This window comes from Mustela nivalis, assembly GCF_964662115.1.
Source record: "Mustela nivalis genome assembly, chromosome: 1".
NCBI classification, from domain to species: domain Eukaryota; kingdom Metazoa; phylum Chordata; class Mammalia; order Carnivora; family Mustelidae; genus Mustela; species Mustela nivalis.
The window spans coordinates 71,695,634-71,712,128 of NC_139020.1; the positions used below are offsets into that span (position 1 = coordinate 71,695,634).

The 16,495-nt window shown below is 36.6% G+C and overlaps 1 long non-coding RNA gene across 2 annotated transcripts in view; it reads left to right on the forward strand.

Moving 5' to 3' along the window:
• The window catches only part of LOC309854382, a 62,140-nt gene that overhangs the window by 319 nt on the left and 45,326 nt on the right, over positions 1 to 16,495 (forward strand). For both annotated transcript variants that reach the window (XR_014306192.1, XR_014306193.1), the window contains exons 2-3: positions 9,546 to 9,649; positions 10,506 to 10,599. This is a non-coding gene — a long non-coding RNA (uncharacterized lncRNA). The remainder of the gene's footprint in view (positions 1 to 9,545; positions 9,650 to 10,505; positions 10,600 to 16,495) is intronic.

The window sequence follows — 16,495 nt, forward strand, 5'->3', positions numbered from 1 at the left end:
GAAGTTAATTTAAATAATATATTTTATTTAACCAGCTATTTCAAACATAAAATTTCAACATGTGGCATTCTCCAATTTCCAAGGGCTCAGTATCCACATGTGGCTAGTAATTACTGTATTGGACATGAGACTCCTAGTGTATTTTTCCAGCAAAAGATTTGGCTGGTGGCAGCTGAAAGGTGGTTTATCAATCTTATTTGTTTATTTAAATACATATAAGCTTTAAGATAATTTTGAACTTCAGTTTTTTAATTTATATATTTTAAAATAAAAGTAGCACATTGATATGGAAAACAAATTCAGGTTACACTGGAAATTATAAAGTAAAGGTTATCTTCTTTCCCACACCAGTTTGTTCCCCCCAGATAATTAGTGTGAACTCTTGTGTGCGTATTTTCAGGTCAAAAAAATATGCTTATAATATGAGAATACCTTTATCTATCCCTATGAAATCTTATACAAACAGACCTGTACTGTGCTCAGCTTCAATAGTAAACAGAGAAAAATAGAATGTGATATCATTATATACTGCTTAGAATGGCAAAAATTAGAAGAACTGACACTACCAAGTGATGCCAGACACGGAGCAATGTTAACTCTTTTATGAGTATGTGTTTTGCTACCATACGTTGGAAACAGTTTGACATTATTTAATATGTTTGAAGAGACACATATTCAATGCCCTAGCGATTCCATTTCTAGGTATATAGGTATATAGGGGTATATAACCCCGAAGAAACGCTTGCTCATCTACAGCATGAGATATATGTAAGAATGCTCATAGAAGCATCCATCATTATAACCCCAAATTGGAAAAAAACGTTGGTTGGTAAACTGGTGTCCTACCACAGAGAGCAAGGAGAGACCAAAGAAAGAGGCAGACCACTCCTGATTGGTAGGTGGTAGTTTGAATAAGCAATGGAATTTACTTGCAAGGCTTGTCTTGGGCTACTGCAGGACAAGTAGATCCCTGCACCTTCCTGCCAGATTCTTAGGTGTATATAGAGGTCTTAACTGGGTCTAGTCACCTATACCATCCAGATGGTCTCAATACCTTCCTCTCTCAAGACTGTGTTGCTGGGGCAGGGTCTTGTGGGGAGGGTAAGCAGGAGGCACATTCCAAGGACTGGGGAGGGAACTTCTGTCAGGGACTAGCTTGAGGGTCACCCAGAGATTATAGCCTGTTGGTGACCCCCTTTAACACAATGGCAATGTTCACTCAAAAAAATTGATAAATAATTGCACACTTATATAATGAAATATTACACATAAAGTGAATAAAGTGCAGCTATTTGGATGTAATATGTGTATTTCTTTCGATCATGACATTGAATGCAAGAAGAAAGTCACACACACAAAAAAACTTATGTAGGGTGATTCCATTTCTATAAAATTTGAAAGAGGTTAAACCAAAGGCACACAGAGGTACTAAAACTTTACTTTAAAAAAAATACAGCAAATATCAGATTTGTAGTTACCTTTAGGGAGGAAAGAAAAATATGTCAATAGGCAGAGACCTACAAGAGGATCTTTAGGTCCTGGAAACATGCTAATTTTTAACTGGTGTGGTGTTTAAACTGGTGCTGGCACTCTAGAGAGGAAGCTGGTAGTATTTGATTATATACTAAAGTACATACTTCAGTGAAATTCTTCCACAGGTCCATAAAGGGACACTCATGACAGTGAACAGTTGAAGGCAACTCAGGTGTCCATAACTGGGACAATGTATAAGCAAAACATGATAGATACCTGCTGTGGAATAGCATATAGCTGTTAGAAGTAATTTTTTAGGTATACACACATTAACTGGCATAAGTAGTGGCAAAGTGTTTAATTAAAAAAAAAGAAAAGAAAGAAAGAACAGAACAAAGTTTATTCAGTTGTTGGGGATTTACTGATACTGCTTTTCTTTTCTCAATGATTTTGGACCTTGGCTCTCTGTCACATTTTCCAACGCTATTTCTATCTTATATCTTGAAAAATAGAATACACACATAAATGATCCCCCAAATTTAATGCCTTTTTACCTTCCTCCAGTGATCTTGTTTCCTATTCTACCTCAGTCTACCTTAAAAGAAGATGTATCTTTTACAGGTATATCTTAGCTATTTTTTTTTAAAGATTTTATTTATTTATTCATTTGAGAGAGAATGAGTGAGAGAGAGCTTGAGAAAGGAGGAGGTCAGAGGGAGAAGCCGACTCCCCAAGGAGCAGGGAGCCGGATGTGGGACTCGATCCTGGAAGTCCGGGATCATGACCTGAGCCGAAGGCAGCCGCTCAACCAACTGAGCCACCCAGGTGCCCTATCTTAGTTATTTTTATAACTAGTAAGTGCAGTCCTTCCATAATGTCAAATTCATGTATCCTGTCCTCTATTTCTGGCTCATTCTCTCCGGTACTTTCACGGAAACAAACTTTTGATACACCAGCGCCTTCAATCCTACCCATCATTGCTTCCCTTTGATGTCTTCATTCTCTTGTTCATCCAGCCTGAATTCCATGGAGAACTGTTATAATTACATCCCTGAATATACACATTTCTTATTTCATAATACCCACTTGGCCAAAAAAAAAAAAAAAAAAAATCCTGGCTCAGTCCAACTCTTCTACTCTAGGCCTGAACCTAAACACATACAAAGGACACCAAAAAATGATTCTTAGTTTCACTTTTTTTTATATTTATGATCTCAAAATCAAGTGGCTCTCAATGTTGCCAGATTGTTATTTCCTTGACCCTCTTGGATGACTATTTCATACCTTCTCTCAAAGAAGCATCAGTGCCTTTTTTCCTATCTTGTTCTCAGCTTCTAATTGTGCAGCCAAGTTAACTGAGAAAATGGGAGCAATCAGAAGATGACTTCACGGGCACGTTGTTGGCTCAGTGGGTTAAGACTCTGCCTTCAGCTCAGGTCATGATCTTAGGGCTCTGGGATTGAGCTCCACATCGGGCTCTCTGCTCTGCGAGGAACTTTCTTCCCCTTCTCACTCTGCCTGCCTCTCTGTGATCTACTTCCTGATCTACTGCCTGCCTCTACTTGTGATTTCTCTGTGTGTGTCAAATAAATAAATAAATTTTTTAAAAAGATAATTAAAAGAAATTCCCACTACCATAGGTAGTCACCTGCCAACAACACCTGTGCACAGAGTCTGTCTTCCTCCATGTGGCCATACATAATTTATCCACGTTGCTCCCTGCAAGTGTGTACTGCATCTCAGCCTCTCTTGCAAACTCAAGGACCCTTAACTAGTATTTTCCTCCTTTCTCTCTCATATCAAGTTTTTGTTCTTCACATTACTGTACAAACTGCCATAATGACTTCCATATTAAATTTTTCTTTACTTGACCCACTCCTCTACCAGCCATAGCTCATTTCTCTGCTTCTTTTCATAGCAAAACTCCTCAAAAAGAATTTCTGTATTTGCAGCCTGTGATGTCTGACCTTCTGTGTCCTCCCAAACCACTCCACTCAGGCTTTGGCTTTAACCATTCCACAATTAACTACTTTTGTTAAGGTTGAAGGTAATTCCTATATTCTTAAACCCAGTCATTAATTTCTGGTTTTCCTTTTCTCCTTTTGCTTGACCTACTGGCAGTGCTTGACAGAGTTGATCATACCCTCCTCCTTTATACACTTTCCTTAAGAGGTTTTTTAGCCTTTTTTTTTTTTTTTTTTTTTTTTTTTTTAGTGATCACTACTCAGGTCTGTTTTGCTGGTGATACCTCCTGTTTCAAATGTCTTTTTTGGAGTACTCCAAACCTAAATCCTTAATCATTTTCCCCCATATCTTTTATACATGTGATTACTCCAAAATATATTTCTAGCTCAGGCTATGCTTCTGAACTGCGTACTTGTAAAACAACATCTCAGACTCAGATTCAAACTGAACTCCTGATCTGCTTTACCCATCTAGTCTATGATAATCTTTACCTCTCTAGTTAGGCCAAATCTTGTGGGTCATTCTTGATTCCTCTCTTTACTTATACATTCTGTTTCATACAGGGAGTTCTTTGACCCTTTCTTCAAAATCTATCAAGAATCCAACCAGTTCTTACCAACATACTTCCGTCTTAGTCCAGCCATGATAATCATAGGACTGGATTATTATGGTAGTCTCATAAATGGACCCTGTTTCTACCCTGGTCCCCAGTAGTTAATTCTCAATGCAACAGCAAGAATGACCCTTTGAAAACATAGGATCAGATCACTCCTTTCCTCAAACCTTGGAATGGTCTAGAAAGACCCTGTACCATCTGTCATATCTGATCCTCTTCCCTTTATTCACTCTAGTTTAGTCTATTTTAATCTATTCATTTTAATCTATTTAGTCTATTCACTCTATTTATTTTGTTATTTCTAGACCATATCTGGGATTCTTTTCCTTTAATTTTGCTCAAAACATTCCTTCTAATTGGGATATTCTTTTGCAAGATATTTGCAGGTTAACGCCCTCTTCTCATTTACGTTTTTGCCTAAATATCACTTTTAGACAAAGTCTTTACTAATCACCATATATAATATTCTTACACAACCGCCATCCCCCAGAAGTCCAGCAGTTTCTTTTCCTTTCTTGGCTTGAAAATTATAGACTCTATTTCTATTCTTTAAAGCCTAACTTTACATATTGGTCATGTGTATATAATAAAGTATAAAGTTATTTTTCATAACTATGTAGCTTAATAACATTTGGTCTTAGTTCTATATATAAAACGTTCAGTGCTTAGCCCTTTACTATAGCTTCACTGTATCATGATTGGTGGCTATATGTGTCTTCATGTTGTGTTTTTATAAAGGGCTCCTGGGATTGTGTTTTATGAATTCATGCATATTTGAAAATTTCTTTCTGTTGTCTTTACACTTGCTTGACAGATTGGCTGGGTATAACACTCATGAGTTATGTTTCATCTCCCCTTAGAACTTTGTAGATTCTGCTTCTATTTTTTTTTTTTTAATATTTATGTGGTTGTCCTAAGACAATAGGCATTTCCTGCTTTGTAAATCCCTTGCTTTCCTTGCCTACATGACTGAAGAATTCTTTCTTTAGCCTCACACTTCACAAAGTTGACTATTACGTGTTAGATGGCTGTTTGTTTTGTCGCAGTGCTGTAGGAAAGCATGTAATCCTTTGATCCTTGCATTCCTATACTCTTTTATGTAAGGAAAATTTCTTTTAAGAACATTTTTTTCTGTTCCATTAGTTGTTGGTCTCCACTTCAGACACAAGTATTCTCCTAGGTTTCTTCATTATCACTTGCTCTGTTTTATTACCTCCTTTTAATTGTTTTAAGCACTTTGTTTTCTCTGTGTTCACATTATTGTCTCAAGAATCTATTATCATTCCTATTATTAATTTTTCTATATAACTTCTTTTAATCTAGTTACCTGAGTTACCTGTTAGTTTCAGATGATTTCTGTGTTCTGTAATGCTGTTTCTGCTCCCTCAATTTGGTCTTTTAGCTCTCCATTTTCCTATTATTAAGCTGTTTTACCACGGTAAACTTAGTATATTGATATCTTGGATCTGTGTTTTCTTTAAATTCTTCTTTGGCAAAAGCAGTTAGATATTTTTCTTTCTTAGGTGACTTTTTCTTTAAAAGTTGTTTTTTTAAAAATTTCATTTTACTTACACAACTGTTTCTTCCTCTCTCTGCTTCCACCAGTGTCTTTCCTTTCTCCCTTTCTTTCATCTCTCTCTCTCTTCCCCACTTTATTCCTTTTTTTTTTTTCCACCCTTTCAATAGCCTTTTGCAGTGCTAACATGCTTCTTTCTTTCATCCATCTCTGTCATGACCTTCTGATTCCTTTGATGCAGTGTGGATAAATCCTCGATGATTTTCCTTTCCAACCTGATATGGAATTCACAGAGCTTCAGTTCAACTCTCACTATTTTGCAATCTGTTACTTTTATGTAGCATCTGATCATGAAAGTCAAGAGGAGAATTCAGCCTGGACTCTGTGATATCTTATTCAGAGGCTTTGGTCTCTGGGCCCCTTTTTCCATTTTTGTGAAATATTTTGTATCAAGTTTCAGTGTTCTAAGTTGCTATGTATCCCGTTTCTGTTCTGTGGTGGAAAACCTTCCATACCAAGTAAAGTGGGATCCTACAGCCCTCCTTTGCTTCTGAGATGATTAGGCAGGTTAGTTCTCTTGTCACTTCCTCCAGCAGCCATTGCCATATACTTCCCAACCACTGAGACAGAAATACAGCTGGAAACTTGCTTTTGCCCACACAATTTCCAGAATGATTAGTGTACTGCCTGTGGCCATTAGAGTTTAAGGGATTGGGACACTGCATGGTAAAGGTGAACAAGAGACTGCAGTTAAGGTGTGTAGACCCATGGCCTTTGGTGTAGCCATTTCACTAAGCTTCATTCCCTTTTCCCAGACAATCTGCCTTGCTTTTTAATTCCTTGTCTTTGACTGCTTTGCCTCCTGGCTGGACACAATTCTGGGAAATAGAATTCATTTTATTTTTCTTACAAACATCCTTCTCGCTGGGGAAATCTAAATGAATAGTCTTAGATATTTTTCTTATTTCTTATGAGACTCTGATGTGGTAGGGAGGGGCTATATAAACCTTTTGTTTACATTTTTTCTAACCCTGCCTAAGCAACACTTCAATATGCCCTTCAAATTGGAAGAAAATATTTTAAAATCATGGGATTCAAGGCACAGAAAGAGATCTTAAAACCATAGTTTCCTAACCAGTAACCTTGGTAGCTTTCAATTTCTGTGTAATTTTTGATAGTAAGTACTAATATTTACTTGTCAAGAAGAAAAGCAAGTTGAAAAAAAATGTTATGACTGAGTTACAACTAGTTACAGAGATATTCTCTGACTCTGAAATTCTTACTGCCCTTATAACTATATTTCTATTATACTTTTTTTTCCTGCTAAATCCCACAACATAATGCAGAGGTGTCAAAAATACTTATTTCAGTCTTTTGGGTCATTTATGATTTAAGTCAACTAGTATTTTTTAATGCTATTTTTTTAAAGTTCTTTATAAACAATTTAACATATTTTGGCCAGTTAATTAGGAGCAGTGATTTTGATTCACAGTTTAGTGCTGTTATAAATTGAGAGATTCTGTCCAGGTTTTTTTTATGAAGGAGCAAAGGGATGTTTCATTAAATTTCAAAGGCCTGTCTTGTGTCTGACCATCAATGTGCTATTATTACACTTAATGTCTTGTTCTTCATGAGGGAAATCTTTTTCTTTTTTAATCCCCTGTCACTTTCCAAATCATCATTTTTGAGAATCTACCAATCAAAGGAAATTGTGATTCTTTGAGCCTCTCAGCTGTACTCTTTGTTACCATGGAAACCAAGCCAAACTGTTACCATGGTAACCTTCCTGAAACCATGATTTCTCTCATTATCAGTTTTTCCTAAGATTAATAAATTCATTGGAAGTTTAACATAAATAATGCTGTATTTGTGTATCATTTAGGGTTCATTTTTAACTCTCACTTATTTTAAATTATATATAGCTGAATGTATGGTTCATGATGGAGGAACAAGCACGGTCAGGTGGCAATATTTTAAGCAATTGATTGAATGTCTGAGGAGAATTAATTTGACCTTGCTGCTGAGAATATTTTCTCTTTAGTGGCATGTATTTAGTAGCTTAAGGTACTTTTTCCCCACATACAGCTTGGCTCTGCAGTATTATAAGCCTTGTTATTATAAACAGTATTTTTGGTCTTCAGTTTGTATAATCCTACAGATAAAACACAGAGGACATGGTTATGGATAAATAACAAAAGGTAAATTATAGATATCTTGGGAACATAAAAGCAATTGTATCTTTATGTATTTAATGTGTGGTGAAAGAAAGTGTGATTTGATTAATATAATCTTTTTTTTTTTAATTTGGCAGAGATCACAAGTAGGCAGAGAGGCAGGTGGGGTGGGGTGGGGTGGGGCGTTGGGGGGGGGGAAGCAGGCTCCCTGCTGAGCAGAGAGCCTGATGCAGGCCTCGGATCTCAGGACCCTGAGATCATGACCTTGAGCTGAAGGCAGAGGCTTTAACCCACTGAGCCACCCAGGCGCCTAGAAAGTGTGATTTGATTAAAGAGCTAATTTGATATTGTTAGGAGTCAATTGCTACTGTTTAAATGGGTAATTCAGGAAACTGAATAAACATACTTCAGAATAATTTTATAAATATTTTCAGATATTTATAATATTTAAATATTTGAATATTTTAAATAGTTTAAAAATATCTTCTGATATGCATCCAAAGGGAGAAAAATTAAATAGTTAAAAAGAAAAGGGGACCAGGATTGGAGGTTAGATTATAAAATCCATTATTTTAAATGTTTTTATGGTTTGATGTTTATGTTTTATATGCTAACCATTATAAATAAGGATCAAATCAAGATTTTTGTTCTGTAGTTTTGAGTGGTATTTTTCACATAAAAAGGAATGTCTAAGAATTTTTATTTCTTTCTAAATTGAATACAAACATAAGCATGTGTGCTAGGTTTTCTAGGAGAGTCCTATTCCTCATAAAACTTCATCCCAGATTGTCCCTTTGTTTCCATTTCTTCTATGAGGGAGAAAGTATGGACTCATGTAATCAGTGGAACTAAGGCCCTGGATTTGGAGCATGAACACGTGGAAGGGCTAGCACGTGCACTGCCTCTATGTGATTGAAGGTGGGACCCCTGGGAGTCTGAGTACCAATAACAAACAGATGCCACCTTCAAAATAGAATCAGATCAGGAATTTTATTTACAAAAACATTATTTTTAAATTTGTGGCTTCAGGGACCCAAGATGACCACACTTCAGTTTACCAGTCGGCCCCCAAGGACCAGTGTGTGTCATATAGTAGGGATAGAAGGAGACAGTCCCTTGGGTTGGTTGCGGGGAGAGGGATGAGATAAGCAGATAGCTGTTCTGACCGTACCTTCCCTGGACCTTCTCATCTCCCGCCTCTTCACTGGCCAGTGACAAGAAGCCAGAAGACATGAAAGCTCTGTTTTGTAGAATAAGTAAATTCTTTTCTCTGGGCAGAAAACAGAATACGTATAAGTGGAGATGGTCAGAGAATGGATTTTTAGGGGAAAAAGGAAGATATCTGTCATGTAACTCCCATCTTTAGAGATTTTGTGATTTTGTTAGAATTGGGATTTTAGGGGCACCTGGGTGGCTCAGTGGGTTAAAGCCTCTGCCTTCGGCTCAGGTCATGATCCCAGGATCCTGGGATCGAGCCCCACATCGGGTTCTCTGCTCAGCAGGGAGCCTGCTTCCTCCTCTCTCTGACTGTCTCTCTGCTTACCTGTGATCTCTGTCTGTCAAATAAATAAATAAAATCTTAAAAAAAAAAAAAACTGGGATTTTATTCTCATCTGCCACACAAATTGTTATAATGAATATACAAATCTGCCATGTCTACAATGTGAGTAGTCTTTTCTTACTCATGGCAACATTGTGTACTGAGCCACCAGCAAGGTGATGGGTTCCTGCCTTATGTTTGAGTAAAAATTCAGAATGAGGAACCTGACTAGACTCCATGCATGGTGTCTTTCATTTACAGTGTCACAATGATCAAGAAAAAGGAGCTACTCTGAATTCACATTTCATGGCATCACGAGGGTCACAGATGGAATCCAGAAAGTGGAGCTGTCTCATCAATATGCTGTAGGTCCCCAACCCCACCATCTGAAAATTCTTTCAAAGACCATTTCCTTCCTTCCTTCCTTCCTTCCTTCCTTCCTTCCTTCCTTCCTTCCTTCCTTCCTTCCTTCCTTCCTCTTTCTTTCTTTCTTTCTTTCTTTCTTTCTTTCTTTCTTTCTTTCTTTCTTTTTCTTCTTCTTCTTCTTCTTCTTCTTCTTCTTCTTTTTTTTTTTTTAAAGATTTAAAGATTTTATTTATTTATATGGCAGAGAGATAGAGAGCACAAGTAGGCAGAGTGGCAGGCAGTAGGAGAGGGAGAGGCAGACTCCCCAGTGAACAGGGAGCCACCCAGGGTGTCCTGCCCCCAGTTCTGTTTTTTTAAAGAAGAAATCTTTATGGTATTGTTTCTACAGTAAGAATCATTTTGTTGCATTTCCTCAACCAGGGGTATAAATTTTCTGTAGAAAATGGTCTTTGAGGGGTGCCTGAGTGGCTCAGTTGGTTAGGTGTCTGCCTTCAGTTCAGGTCATGACCCCAGGGTCCTGGGATCGAGCCCCACATGGGCTGGCTTCCATTCAGCAGGGACTTGGCTTCTCTCTCTCCCTCTGCAGCTCCTTCTGCTATTCCCCTGCTTTCTCTCTGTCAAATAAATAAATAAAATCTTAAAAAAAATTGGGGGCATCGCTTGATGAAAGAGGGAATACTTGAGGGAAGAAAAAGGGAAGGAAGGAAATTCATATGCTTTTAACATCTTTTGCATTAGATGCTGTGGGACAGAATTAAATATATAATTTAATTTAATTTAGTTAATCACAACAAACTGATTTTTCAGTTTGTAATTTTTCCTTTATTTTAAAACTGCTGTGTGTGTTTTGTATAGAATTTGGTTCCAGTCTTCTATGATTGCTGTTCAGCTGCAGGCAATTTCGAGGCATAACATACTGGAATCTAGGAGAAGAGAGGAATGTGAGAAGGTAATGGACTACCTAGATCAGTGTATTTCAATATGGGAAATCCTCATGTCCCAAGAACAGGCCTCTGGGATTTCTGAGGTGTGAAGGGCAGGGTAGGATTTGGGGGCTCGAGTGAGGCCCGGTGGGGAGACTTCAGATGCCTTCTTTTCTTTCAAACAGAAAAATTTGATGTGATCTGCTTTCAAAAATTTTCTTTAAAAAAAAAAAAAACAACTGGCCTAAAAATTCTGAAAAAATGTATGATAAGCATTTTAATATTCAGTCAAAATCACCTCTAAGGGGCGCCTGGGTGGCTCAGGGGGTTAAAGCCTCTGCCTTCGGCTCAGGTCATGATCCCAGAGTCCTGGGATCGAGCCCACATCGGGCTCTCTGCTCAATGGGGAGCCTGCTTCCCTTCCTTTCTCTGCCTGCCTCTCTGCCTACCTGTGATCTCTGTTTGTCAAATAAATAAATAAAATCTTTAAAAAAAATCACCTCTAATATGTTAGTGACATAAACCTTTCAGACTATATTACAGTTAAGTAGAGATGAAGGAATAATCAGCTTGCTATTCACATAAAAAGCAGTATTGCTTATTTTGCTCCACAAAAGTTCATTAACTCATTTTAAGCCAGACACTTCATTAAACAAACATGTGACTAGACACAAGCAGTTCTTTCAGTAAGTGAAAGTGAGACACCACGGAGTAGAATGTGAGCTCCCAGGGTAAAGATTCTTTTCACATTCTTTCTTAAGAATTTGTCTATTCTTTTGGGGCTTTCTCTTTGATTGCTGTCAAATATTTATCAAGAGAACAGCTTTGAGGAATTTGTGGAATTAGTAAGCAACAATATTCTGTCCATTTGCTGTATGAGTTCTTCATTTCGATGACAAGGCTGAATCTAGAAGGGATCTGAAATTTTGCCCAGGCACGTGGAGATGTGCATTCTACCTACTCGGTTACACGGACAGCCTTAAGTGACCCTGCCACCAAGACATCTCGAAAGAATGAGGGAAAAAGAATTGAAATAGATTTTTTCTCATATGATCATCTTTATTCCATGCATTTCTTAATGGAAATGTCATTAACGTATAACACTGTATAAGCTTGAAATGTACAAAGTGTTGATCTAGTACATTTATGGATTGCATATAATTACTACCAAAGCTTTAAGGTAACATTCCCCATTACATCCCATAATTATTTCTCCTTTGTGATGGGGACCATTAAGATCTAATCTCTCAGTAACTTTGAAGATGATGCTACAGTATTGTTGACTCTAATGCACCACTGTGCATGAGCTCTCCAGGCTTACTTAACTACCAGTTCCATGTTTGTACCTTTAAACAGCATCTGCTCAATTCTCTCACCCCCTAGACTTTGCTAACCACCATTCTACTTTGTTTTTTGAGTTCATCTTTTTTAGATTCCGCCTCTAAGTGAAATCATACAATATTCGCCCTCCTCTGACTTATTTCAGTTAGCATAATGGCCTCAAGGTCCACCCAGTTTGTCCCAAATGGCAGGATTTTCACTTTTTATTTTTGTTTATAAGTAAAATGGGTTTACCAAAGTAGGAGACCCTAGGAGCTCTCTTAGAAGGAGCATTCCCTTTTGTTAGGGTGTCAGGAAAGGAGAGTAGATAATCTACTAGTTTAAACAAAGAAAAAAAGCTACATTTGAGAGTTTCCAGTTTTAAAAATTGTTATGTTTAGTTAAAAAAAGGGGGGCCGGATAACAAAAGTTTTCACCTAATTTATTCTCTGGCTGATTTAATCCATTTATATTTGCATACATTAGCATACAAGAGAACTCACTCAATGAAACCAATTATTTAAGTTGAGCCAAACAATAATGGCAAAGAAAGAATGGGGAAAATTATAGTAGATTTTAACTGTTTAAGTATTTATAGGTAAGGAAATTAAAGTGAGGGCTTGTATGTTCTCTCTGTTTAATATTTCCCCTCATATTTTCTATTCTTTATAACTAGGAAGAATCTGAGAACTGTTACATTGGCCTTTCTAAGTTGCTTTTCAGAAGGCTAATTAAAGTAAAAAAAAAAAAAAAAAAAAAAAAAAGCTGAAGGCTCAGCGTTGTAAGGGGTCTCCAGGGTTTAGGTGCTTCATCTCCTTACCCTCAGGCACATTTCACAAGTAATTTGGGCAGATAAACCTAGAGAAAAGGTGATTCCACAACCCATTTCTAGTAATTCATTGTAATGTTTAATTGACCTGCCCTTACTGGCAGGAATTTCTTACATCTGTGTGAAATGCTTTGTGCAGTCCCTTAAATATCACATGAAAGAAAATCTGAAGCAGTATTTGTTCCATTTATGGCGGGGTCAGTTACAACCAGAGCCTTTGTCGCCTTCATTGGAATAGAAGCTTCCTGAAATATGTCAGTATTTGCCTTCTCCACTTCCTCCCCTACCTACTATCACCATTCTTTACTTACACAAGCCCAATCTGACTTCTGTTTCCTAATTCAAAGACCTATCACTTCTCTGAAGTAACTGTTTCCAAGGTAACACATGACCCTCTGGTTTCCAAACCTAAAAATGCTTTGAAATTTACTCGTTTGACCTCTCTTGGCATTTGACTGGGTCGACAACTCCTTTATTTCAAAACACTTTCCTTCTTTGACTGGTTTTGCTTTTACATTTCTGGGGATTTTCTGTATTTATCTATCTTTTAATTTTAGTGTTACCTATGCTCCAGCCCATCCTTGATCTTTCTCTCTCTCTCTCTCTCTCACTCGCTCTTTTTCCCTCACTCTATACTCTCTCCCTGAACAATTTTATCCACATGCTGGTTTTAGTCTCGATCAACTCCAAATCCATATTAGTTCATACCTCTCTTCTGGTCTTTAGATTTATATAACAAATTTTATAAAAGTATTGATGAGTCAAAAAGCTCTGATGTTCCATAAATTATACATATACACTATCACCACCTCCTCAATGAAAAAAATCAGTTTTCAACACAAAATCTCCATTATGTGCCATTCTGTTGGCCAGTCTTCATGCTGCACATAAGACTTAGAATCAAGTCAAATACACACATGGTCTCCAGAAGCCTAGGTCCAGAGACCCTGAGCTTTCTCTTGGGTTTTCCTGCTATCGTGTCCTTCCCCATCATGGTTCATACCACATTGTGCCATATCTGTCGTTTCCTCATGTATACCTCTCACTTACAGTGGCAAAAGGACAGGAACTCCTTCTGTCCTGTTATGTCTCTTTCTAACTTAATATTGACTTAAATGAATGGATTTTCCCAAATGCCATTTATCCACCAAAGTATATAAATTTGATGTAAAAAGAAAATTCTTATTTGCCTTCCAGAGTTTCATTTTCGTACTTCTGTAATTATTTTTCCAGCAGGTCAAGAACATTCTATTTATTTATTTATTTTTTATCAACCTTAAAAATATAACAGTCAGTTATTTTACTAGCAAAAGGAGTTTACTTAGGAACAGCAGAAGAATTGCAATTGGGAACAAGCAAGCTATGACAAACCATAGTCAAGTCTGAAGAAACAAAGGGAAGGACCGGTTTTATTATATTTTAGGAGGAAATGGGGAGGGTTATTTTGAACAAAAATTCACTGGAGAAGAACAAGGGTTTGAGGTTGTGGAGTTTTCTTGTTCACTGTAAATGGTGGTTAATGTATTGTTGCCAGGGCTGGGAGAGATCTTTCTTTTTCTTAAAAGCAGGAGATAAAATTACTGTGTGGAAATCATGCTTCCTTGTCAAGATAAGGATTATCTTCCCTCTTGGTTGTTATGCAGGCTGCAACTAACGGTCTGTGTGTGAGAACGCCCCCTTCAGGGCTTCTCCGCTCAATTTTAAATGAGGTTTCCTTTACTCATTTTCCCATTTTCAAAGTATGCACTGACATCTATGAACATAATAGACTCATGTAAAATACAGATGACTTCTAGTGAATGTATGGCCTCTGAGACCAAAGAAATATATTTATAGAAATATAACCTCAGATGTTAAAGGACTACCAACTTAAGAAAGCATCTAGAATTCATTTTTTGGTACCATTCCAGCTAGGTTATGAAAGAAACCACAATTTAATTGAATCTGCAAAAAATTCTTACCATGTGTTTTTATCGAGCTTATTTTTGTAATAAAAAAAAAACTTCTCTACTGATATTAGCCTATACATTACTGTGAAAAATCTTGATCATAATTTCTAAGATTTTTTACTTCTATTGAGGCAACTGTATTCCATAAAGTCTTTGACATTGTGTACAAATGTTGGTATATATACCTAACTAATTATATAGAGTAGGCTCTGTAGCTTTTGTCAGAATCTCAGAGAGGTCTGTTTTCCCCCAAATGTTAAGGACCGCAATGACGTACTCTTTGTTCTACATTATATCTGGAAATTATCAGTTAAGAAAGAAGAATTTTTTAGGGAAGATACCAAATGAATACCTTAGGCCAAAAAACCCCATCTTTTTGTTTTTGAAATTTACACTACACAGAAACACAAGCTCTCTTGATGCTGACCCTACAAGGGCATTTCTATTTGTATCTGAATAGATTCATTCCCAAAATTGGAGAGTAGCCCATGTTCCATTACCATGTAGCCCACAACATGCTTGAGATTGCTAATTAGGGTGCAAATTGTGGTAGTATTTCTGGTGACCTGGACATGTGTTCAATAGAAACAGAAATGAGCCCCTCAACTCTTTTCACATAGGCCAGAAAACATCTGCCAGATGGTTATAGCTTTCAGTAACTATTAAACTGGATCACATTTGAACAAATTACTTAGATATATAATGTTGGAAAGCTTATTCTGAATTTCCTAACATATCCATGGAGATTAGTCTTAATGAAAAACTACATTAATCTACCTCATGTATTCGATTAGCCTAAAATGGATAATTCCCTCTCACTTTTGCCAAAGTCAGCCCAAAAATGCCTTTATCCACTTTCATATAATGTTAACAAAACATCTGGGAGATTTATTGAGATAAGGATATCTATTAGGACATCAAAATTAATTTCAATTCCCGGAGGTATCTTATTTTAATTAACAAAACCATGATCCTGTTCTATTAATTAGCATGAAGGAATAAGTTTGAGATGAATTTAATTCTAGCAAAGCATTTATCTTCTAAAATAATAAAAAGAGCATTAACCATCTCAATCCAATTTGTTTTATACTTTTAATAACAGTATTGAAATTCCATCTAGAAGAGTAATATAACTAATATTCATTATTTTTAATTTAAATCTTCATTTTGGGTGTGTGTATTTCTTATAAGCCTCATTATTAGTGGTACCGTAGTTCTAACATTGTATCATTTAAAGATTATTAATGTGAGCACAAGTTCATTTAATATGTTATATTATTAAACTTTCTGTTGGGTGTAAAGCTCACATTTATTTCACTCCTAGTGTTTTTTCCTCACTAACTTATGAAAGTATCTAAGGATGCCAGAGTACAACTAAGAACAAGGCACATAGAATTTGTAAATAACTCCTGTTCTGCCCATACATATAATTTCTGTGTAATCATATATTTTACTCTAGATTCCCATTATTGACACATTCTTGTATTTTAAATACAGCTAAAACATTTTAGATAAAATTAAATTAACAGATTAGATTAATAGTGCATCTGGTACCATATTAAGATTACTACTATAATGGAGCATGCTGAACAATTTCACACTTTGTCTCATGTCAAGTCACAAATGATAGCTTCAGGTTATATAAGATTAGGGGAACTGGATTGTAAAACCCTAAATGGCCTCTTTTTGAAACTCCTCATAGAACTTTTTCACTTACATATCCATTTTGTTGCAAACGGGCTTGTATTTGAAGGCATCATAAAATGGTTTTCAAATAGAACATTGGAAAACAGAGTGTGTGTATTAATATCAGAATACAAGAAA